This window comes from Henckelia pumila, chromosome 4 (genome assembly GCF_033568475.1).
Source record: "Henckelia pumila isolate YLH828 chromosome 4, ASM3356847v2, whole genome shotgun sequence".
Classification (NCBI taxonomy): domain Eukaryota; kingdom Viridiplantae; phylum Streptophyta; class Magnoliopsida; order Lamiales; family Gesneriaceae; genus Henckelia; species Henckelia pumila.
In genome coordinates, this window is record NC_133123.1 from 91,793,760 (window position 1) to 91,802,732 (window position 8,973).

The window sequence follows — 8,973 nt, forward strand, 5'->3', positions numbered from 1 at the left end:
AAAAGTAAACTTAAAAAGATATTTATCAGTAAAAGAACATGAACTACGACATAAAATTATCATTAAGAAAAGTACTCTAATGTTAAGCAATTCAGTAACCCATTCGAATCCCTTGAAATGCTATTGCGTGCATTGTCTGGATGTCATATCGCTCACAGACCCTTGTTCCATTTTCAGTCCACCACATATCTGCCTTTTTCTATGTGAAGTATTTTCTACTGTAGGAAACAACAAAACTGCTAAGTGGGGTGACCGAGGTAAACTAGTACAAATTATAAACGACCGTCTCTAAGCAAAACTACATCTTTAAGTTTATACACATCACTTATACATGATTCAGATCATGAACACCATTCTAAGCAGAGAACTTAGAAAAGAAAAGAGTGCTCATCATGACACAGTGAGAAGCATATAGTCACGCTTTCTCAGTCCACAACTTTAATATCTAAACCTTGTAGGATCCTAATAAGGCAAGTTAACAAAGAACATAATAAATACATACATATTGCAACATAATATCACTACACATTACAAAAATATAATGGTAGTATGTTAAAGTGCTTACTTTATTCTCTAGGTACTCTGCCCTTGTTGAGAGTGACTGGATGAGCACATGTCTTTCCTATAAACATTTGATTAGTCTTAATATAGTTCAGTCCCAGTAACAGAAGAGAATATATAGCTCATGAAGCACTAAACTTCAGGTATTCTTTACCAAAGTATTGTTGGTTTTGCAATAATAAAGAGTTTATTTAAAGAATTGGTTGATTCAGAAGTATCTTACATGTAAATATTAGAACACCTAGCACTCTGTTGCATAACAAAGATAATTTGATATTGCAAAACAAAGCGCTAGTTTAGAATGTTTTAGCATCATAGAATGATAAAAGTCTGCGAAAATAAAGAAAAGGATATCATTGATCAGCACCTCCTAAGAAATTTCATAGAGAGAATAAATTAGCATATATGTAGATACGGCTAGTTAGGTAGCTTCAAATATTGGTTAATATAATTTTATGTCTCAGTAGTTGTTTTTCTACACCTCCTTTTAAACCAAAAGATGGAATTATTCTTCATGCCACAGTGTGAGAAATGGCTAGAATTACAATATTCCAAGAATAATAAATTTGAAAGCATACCTTCACCCAAATAGCCGAGCAATCAAAATTGGTCAAAAAAAACTTGTGTGCATTCATGTTGAAAGAGTCAGCTTCCTCAACTCCATCTAAGTAGGGACAAAACTCTGGGCAGATACAAGTACTTCCAGCATAAGCAGCATCCACATGAAACCATAGCCCATTACTCTGTATAATTAAGCAAAAAATGTGTCAAATCTCTCGTCAAGTCAACTTACTAATTGCCAACTTTACATGATGCTGAACAAAGTACACACCTGAACCTCAGAAAACTCACATAAGAATTTCTTTGATATCAAAACTGTGCAATTTATGAGAAGAACTTTACAATTCTCATACAATCACATCAGGCAACTGTCATGAGTTCAAATACCTTAAAATCACTTGGGCAGAGGCAACACCACAGCCAATCATAAGTGAGGAGAAAACATAACAGGCTGTGATCTTTAAATACAGTAGTTAAATTTGTCCCAATTGTGAAGAATAAAATGCATAGCACTTAAAAACCTGAGGTAGTCATTACTTAAAGAGACAGTTCTTAAAGATATTTCACTTTGTATTTACACATCAAAACCACAAATTTGCAGTTTAAGAATTTGCTTTAGTTAAAATACAAAAGTCATAACAGAGTCCTCGTTCAATGGAAAAGACTATTGCTCTAAAATAAATTGAAGAACAAATGGAGCACATGGGGAGAACAATAAATAAATAACACAAGAAGTTTCCATTTTAATGTTTTTCTTAGTTTCCTTACAGTAGCACACAAGAAGAAAGGAATTAAACCCAAGGCTATGTCCTGTGAGATTGCTTTGGTTAATGATTCAAGAGAAAGAGCATATTCGGTGGAAGAATCAGTTTTCAGAATCCGGATATTTTTTGGGTAAATTCCTCCAATATGTCAGAGAAATAAAACAAACAAATTGGCACCAATAAGAGTTAAATGAGCAAAGTTTACATGATGAGTTGATAAACAAAACGTTTTAAGCAAAGATTTCCAGTTTTATGTATTTCCAAAATATTAATGCATTGCTCACTCGTTTTGCAAGTATTAGGATTGGAAACCATCAAGCATTGTTAATATGCAGACTGCTGCCAATTATCCAACTTCATTAAGATTAACATGGAATATATACTAGTATAATCACATGTACTATAGGACGTGCTAGCTTATATTAAGTATTCAAAATCCATCTTGCAGGCTTTCTACAGAGAAGCATGAGTTTGATCAGAGCAATAGACCACAAGCTTCCTTATGGTGTCTTTCCCAACCTTTCTCAAAATTTTATCTCGAGCAGCCAAAAGCACAACCAAAACGGCTTCACTTGCAGTGCCCTGTATCACGCCACCACCATGTCCTAGAACTCGACTCCCAATCATAAACAACTTTGCATGTCCAATAAATTTTCAAAAAAATAGGCATATAAAAAATCTTGTATAAGTAAAAAGATAGTGCATGTTTTTAGAAAAGATTTTTTCTACTAAATTAAGCTTTAAAAAAAACAAGATTAGGCTTTCAGAACCAAGTTTTAGAGAGAAAAAAAATTATTTTTAGAAAATCATTTTTCCATAAATCAAAATTATATTTTTAGGTAAGTCCAACTTTACATGCTGGTTTGTTTGGATATTTCCCATAACAAAGAACCAAAATAATCGTTTTGGAAAGTTTGATCAAATTCTTCTCCATGCAAACAGATCGAGCATATTTGGTTGTACAAAACATTAGTTGAACTATTTTTGTCTAAAAGGTAGGACTTTTCCATGAGATAGCTTTGCTTGCTTTATTTTAGAGGGGAAAAAACCTTCTCTAAGCACTAACATTCAAAGATGTCTTAGTAGCACGGGTAAGTGATATAGATACTTGTTGAAAGGAAAGCATCAGGTAGCTTAAGTGCTTTGCCAAGCCAATCCATAACTATTGTTTTGAGTTCTGTTGCAGCATGAGAATTTATCCAGCTGAAACCCACCACGTTTACAACAACACTGAGCATTTCCCATAAAAATCCTGCAATACTGCTATTTGATGGATAGTATGCAAAGTATTCTGGGCTTTGCCAATGGGTGACCCCTGGTATGATTTTGTTTCGAATATCTGCATTGATAATGAAACACAAGATCGTGGGCATTCAACATTAACCTGTGGACATACACAACATTTAAATTTTTGATTTCATTTGTTAGTGGGTGCTTTGCTAACCCAATAAACAACAAAATAGTATTTGGCCAAATAGACATCAATATGCAACCTTGTTTCCTAAACCCAACCAAAATGACCCAATCAAACCAATTCCAAATCAACCATTAAGCACGCTTCAATGAAAATATTTTTATCACATAATATGAGAATAAAAATAAGGTATGAACGTAAGACTTATCTCTTGAAGAGGGCAAGCAATTGGAAGATGTTTAGGAGCTTTCTGCACCTCAAGGAAGAATCATCAATCCAATTCCTCGAAGACCAAAAGCGCATGCAAAAATATATTAAGAAAAGTACTCTAATGTTATGCAATTCAGTAACCCCTTCGAATCCCTTGAAAAGTACTCTAATGTTATGCAACTCAAGAAATATAGAGAAACAAACAAGAAACTAAAATTTACCATGCACCTACAATACATTTGAAACAAGAATTTTTTATGACGCAATCCAATCATATCCTATGTCTCTTTACCTTTCCTTTTGGGTCAATTAATAAACAAAGCATGCCAAAATATATGAATGATAGCTAATTAAGAGACTAAACAGAGAAACAGAGTACAAATCAGTGAAAATCCATTAATATAGTCACCTTGTCATCATCATAATACACCCAAAGTTTAAAAAACATATTTTAAAGATTCCTCATTTCAATCCAAAATGCAATACATGTTAAATACTAAATCACCCAAAGAACAAATGATTAAGAATCAAACTTATACAATTTTAATCAATTTCGATTAACTCAAACACCCCCCAAAAAAAATAAAAGAGAGAGAGATCTTTCTGCAAAATAGCACACTCCCATAAGCCAAAGTTGAAATCCCAACCAAAAAAAATCTACAAATCAATCCCTTCAATGGTTTTAAAACCAAATAATCAAATTTAAGCTCATGAAACATATTGCACACCCATCTTCTTTGGACTTGCCAAACTCACCCAAATTGTCTCAACTATTAATAAATGTCAAACTAAGCTAAAGATTTTTGTCAGAGGTTCCATCTATCAAATTTCATGGGTAAAGGTTTCAAATATTTCAAAGAGATTGATTACACAGAGGTTCCATCTCCCAAATTTCTGTCAGAACCACAGTAAAGTGTAGCATCTTCACATAGTTCAATTACTTATATACATAAGAAATGCAAGTAAACCAAACAAATCTCCAGCCATGCACGAGTTTCAAATACAACCAACTTCAGTTCATTATTTATCATGTTTCCCGAATGCAATATATGTACCAGTAGCCGTATCGATGATTTTATCTTTGGTTTTCTTAGCCACATCATCAAGCTGATTGGCATAACCGGTACCAAGATCAGTAGCTTTCGCGCCGACAAGGCCTCCGGATAACTTATCCTTTGCCCATTCACCCAAGATCCTGTGCTCTTTCCATCTGTATTCTCGACGGTGCCCTCAAAAATCACTGCCAATAACAGTAACAAACACATGAAAGTTACCTTCATCCTGCTGTTCGCCATCATTTTCAATCCTTGATTCTTTTCTTCTCAGCTGAAAGAAATATTGGATTTTGAATACGAATAAAGGTACACAAAACACGTTTATATATATGGGTTTCTTGGTCATGCTGATGAGTCTACAAGAAGATCAAAATGTTGAGCGATTTACTATATTTTATGATAGAAGACCGTACGCGGTGGTCTTCTCTAGAAAAAGCCTATAAACAAGCCCAAAACCTTCACTTAAAAGCTAAAGGAATTTTTATCACAAATCCTTCCAATCCATTGGGTACCACAATAACTATAAATTAACTCAATCTCATTATCAACTTTGCCATTAACCAAGACATCCAAATAGTAAGCGATGAAATCTATACAGGCACCATTTTCTAAATCTTGCTTCACATCCCACATATGAGCTTCATATCTTCCTGTCCATCTATGTATGCAAGAACCACCATCATCAAAATCAGATTGATCAACTTTTTTCTGTCCAAGAAAAGAAAAAAATAAGAAAGGTTCTCGACATTAATTTAAAGAAGTGAAAAACAAATTAAATCAGTACCTAGTAACGCCTCTGTAGATGGAAGTTCTTTCACCAAAAGTATCAGAAATTTTCTTGGAACTATCGGAGTCAACAGAAACAATGGTTTTGCAACTGGTATTGTCAGTGAACAAACCATTTTTACTATTAACTCCTAAAGATAAAGCATTGGCTGTAGCAGTAAAAAGGAAGTTCTATCATATCATTACAACTCTTAACAATTGTAAATTAACAAAAATGTAGGCTCAAGACATATATACCTTGTCAAGTTGTTGAACCTCGGTGTTCCCATTAAACAATGGTTTCTTTGATAATAGTTCAGCCATTATGCATCCTCGCGACCACATGTCAATTGCAGTCGAATATTGTTTAGCTCCCAAAAGAAGTTCCGGTGCTCTAAAAGAAAACTTATAATTTAGTTACAAGTTTAAAATGATAAAAAAAAATGTGAAATATAACATAGAATAATACTGGGGTTACAGCAACTCTGCTTCGGGGAAAAATCAATTCCTTTGTCATATAGCCGCAAACAAACAACTATGTGCGTAAAAATAAGCTCACTTGTACCGTAAAAAAATGAATATTTGGTTAAAAACTGAACCCAAGCTCAAATCATTCCTAAAACTCGAAGAAAGCAACTGGAATATTTTGAATCTAAACTAAAAGACCACGAAACAACCTGAAATCAGATAAAAAATTGCCAACAATAGAAGATGAACAATGCGCAGTCTCGTCGCAATCTAGTCGCAAAAATCGGGATTCAAAACTCAAGATTCAAGTTTAGATCGAAGCTTGCAGCTAATTCCATTTTCCAGTCGGGTTTGTATATTCAAAAACACGGGTTTGTATATTCAAAAAATCACAAAATTAAAAAAAACCAGAAACAAATCACTAAAAGCGTTCACTAATATATGAAACCCACTCTGTATTTGCCGCAACTATCGAAGCAATAACACCTGATGAACGAATAACAACAACTTGCACAAGTATGGTCTAACAGGGGCGACGAATTCGAATCTTTAGGTCACAATTTCTTGCTAGATTGGCATCAAAACGAAGCTTAGGATGAGCTCTAACCAAATTCTAGCTCCAATAACAGATTTCCGATGCCCATGGCAGCAAATCGAAGACAAGAAATGGGTGGCTAGGGTTGGGTAATGGTGGAATCGTGAGAGCACGAGAGAGAATGATTTTTCTTATCCTAAGATGGGCTTCTCGGAGGTCACTCAAAAAATATTCTGATGAATCGAGCAAGACAGCAGATTTTGATTTGAAAGAGAGAAAAAAGAGAGAGGGGTCGGAGAAGGTGTTAAAGAAGAAGTGTGGGGATTTTGGGTATATTTCTCACGTAAAGGCAGGTGCAATAATATTTATTTTAAGTTTTTATTTTAAATAAAAATAATAGTTTTTCTACAACACTTTTTATACATAGGGAAAAAAACGCTCATAGACAACACTTTTAAAAGCGTTGTTTTTTACCTAAAAAAAACGCTAATAGACAACGCTTTTTTAAAAAAGCGTTGTCTTTGATGAATAAAAAATATATAACGACAACGCTTTTCACTAAAAGCGTTGTCTTTTAAAAAACGACAACACTTTTTACAAAAAGCGTTGTCTTTTAAGTGTTGTGTTTGTGCATTTTTGTTGTAGTGAGGAGTCTAGAAAAGATGAAGGGATAAAGGAACTTTATGAAACTTTTCATAGATGTGAGGTAAACATTTCATTGCTAGATGATATTAAGCATGTACCTCGATACGCGAAGTTTTTGAAGGAATTGTGCACAACAAAGAGGAAGCAAACACTGAAGGGTTGTCAGAAAGTGGAATTAGGTGAGAATGTATCTGCAGTGATCCAAAGAAAATTGCCCGCAGAATGCAAGGATCCAGATATGTTTTCAATTCCATGCACTATAGGGAATGTTAGACTTGAGAAGGACATGTTAGATCTAGGAGCATCGATCAATGTTATGTCATACTCTATTTATGCGTCCTTGAAACTTGGTCCTTTAAGTAAAACTGGAATTGTCATAGAGTTAGCTGATAGGTCTAATGCATACCCTAGGGGATTAGTGGAAGATGTATTAGTGCACGTAAATAACTTGGTATTTCCTGCGGATTTTTATGTGCTTGTCATTCGGATTTTTATGTGCTTGACATGGAAAACGATTTTTATTAAGCAGGTAACTCATTCATCTTTTCTAGAATCCTTTCCATCGATTTGGGTCCGTAGTATCCACAGGTATTTGGTGTGGGAGCCACCTCCTAAAGCGACGGCACAGCGTGCTACATACCAGGGCCCAGTCTGTTTTTGTTATCTGATCATTGACCTCTAGTTTTAGTAGGCGGTACACTTGTATTCATGTATTTATATAATACGGTATACTCATACTCTCGTGCTGCGCGTTTTATGCTCACGTTTCATACTTGTGTATCTGGACACCCTATTCCATGGGGCAGGTTTGCGATAGGATGAGGCGGGTGGATCCAGGAGAGACTAGGTAGTGGATGGCCAGCTGGGATTTTCGCCTAAGGATTTATTTTGTTGTATTGGAAAAATACATTATTCGATATGGTTGTATAATTATTTGGGTATTTGCAGATTTCTTTCCTTGGGATTGTATAATATTTATTGCTTCAGCAGTTTATTTTGTTTTACTGTTTAAATTAAGTTAATTACATGCTTAAGTTTTTTATTAGTAGGTGATCTTGGTAAGGGCCACTACAGAGGCAGTTGTACGCTAAGTTGAGCAAGTGTGATTTCTGGATTGACCGAGTTGTTTTCCTTGGTCATGTGATTTCACGAGATGGAGTTTCCGTTGATCCTAGTAAGATGGAAGCCATTTTGAACTGGTCACGTTCGACGACAGTTTCAGAGATTCGTAGTTTTCTTGGGATGGCAGGCTACTACCGAAGATTCGTGAAAAACTTTTCTCAGATTTCTAAGCCTTTGACGCAGCTGAAGAGGAAGGATGTGCCTTTCGTTTTGACGTCAGAGTGCGAGGAGAGTTTTCACGAGTTGCGACGCCGTCTGACTACTGCTCCAGTGTTGGCTCTACCATCTGGATCAGGAGGCTTTGTAGTTCACACCGATGCTTATCTCCAAGGCTTGGGATGCGTATTGTCACAGATAGGTCATGTGATTGCCTATGCCTCTAGGAAATTGAAGACTCGTGAGGAGAACTATCCCGTACACGATTTAGAGCTTGCAGCCATTGTCTTTGCTCTTAAGATATGTCGTCATTATTTGTACGGTGAGAGATTTGAGATCTTCACTGACCATAAGAGTTTGAAATATTTGTTCACTCAGGCTGAGTTGAACATGAGGCAGCGTCGTTGGATGGATCTATTGAAGGACTATGATTGTGTGCTCAAGTACCATCCAAGCTCTTCTAATCCAGTTTTGGATGATCTTAGCCGCAAGTATGTGAGTTCGCTTCGTACCAGCTCGGTGGCGCGAGTGGTAGAGGAGTGTTGTTCCTTGGGTTTCACTATTCGACATAAGAAGGAACAAAAGGGAGTTCGCGTTTCATCTGTACTTGACGAACAAGCCTTGTATACTTGTTTACGTGAGTTGAAGGCCGTTGATCCGAAGACGCATAAGTTAGTCCAATTGGCTCAGGATGGAAATACTTCTTGTTTTCATTTG

At 35.6% G+C, this 8,973-nt stretch overlaps 1 pseudogene; it reads right to left on the reverse strand.

Moving 5' to 3' along the window:
* Window positions 1-438: 438 nt before the first annotated feature.
* Window positions 439-4,805, reverse strand: LOC140861408 (phenylacetaldehyde synthase-like; annotated as a pseudogene).
* Window positions 4,806-8,973: the final 4,168 nt, after the last annotated feature.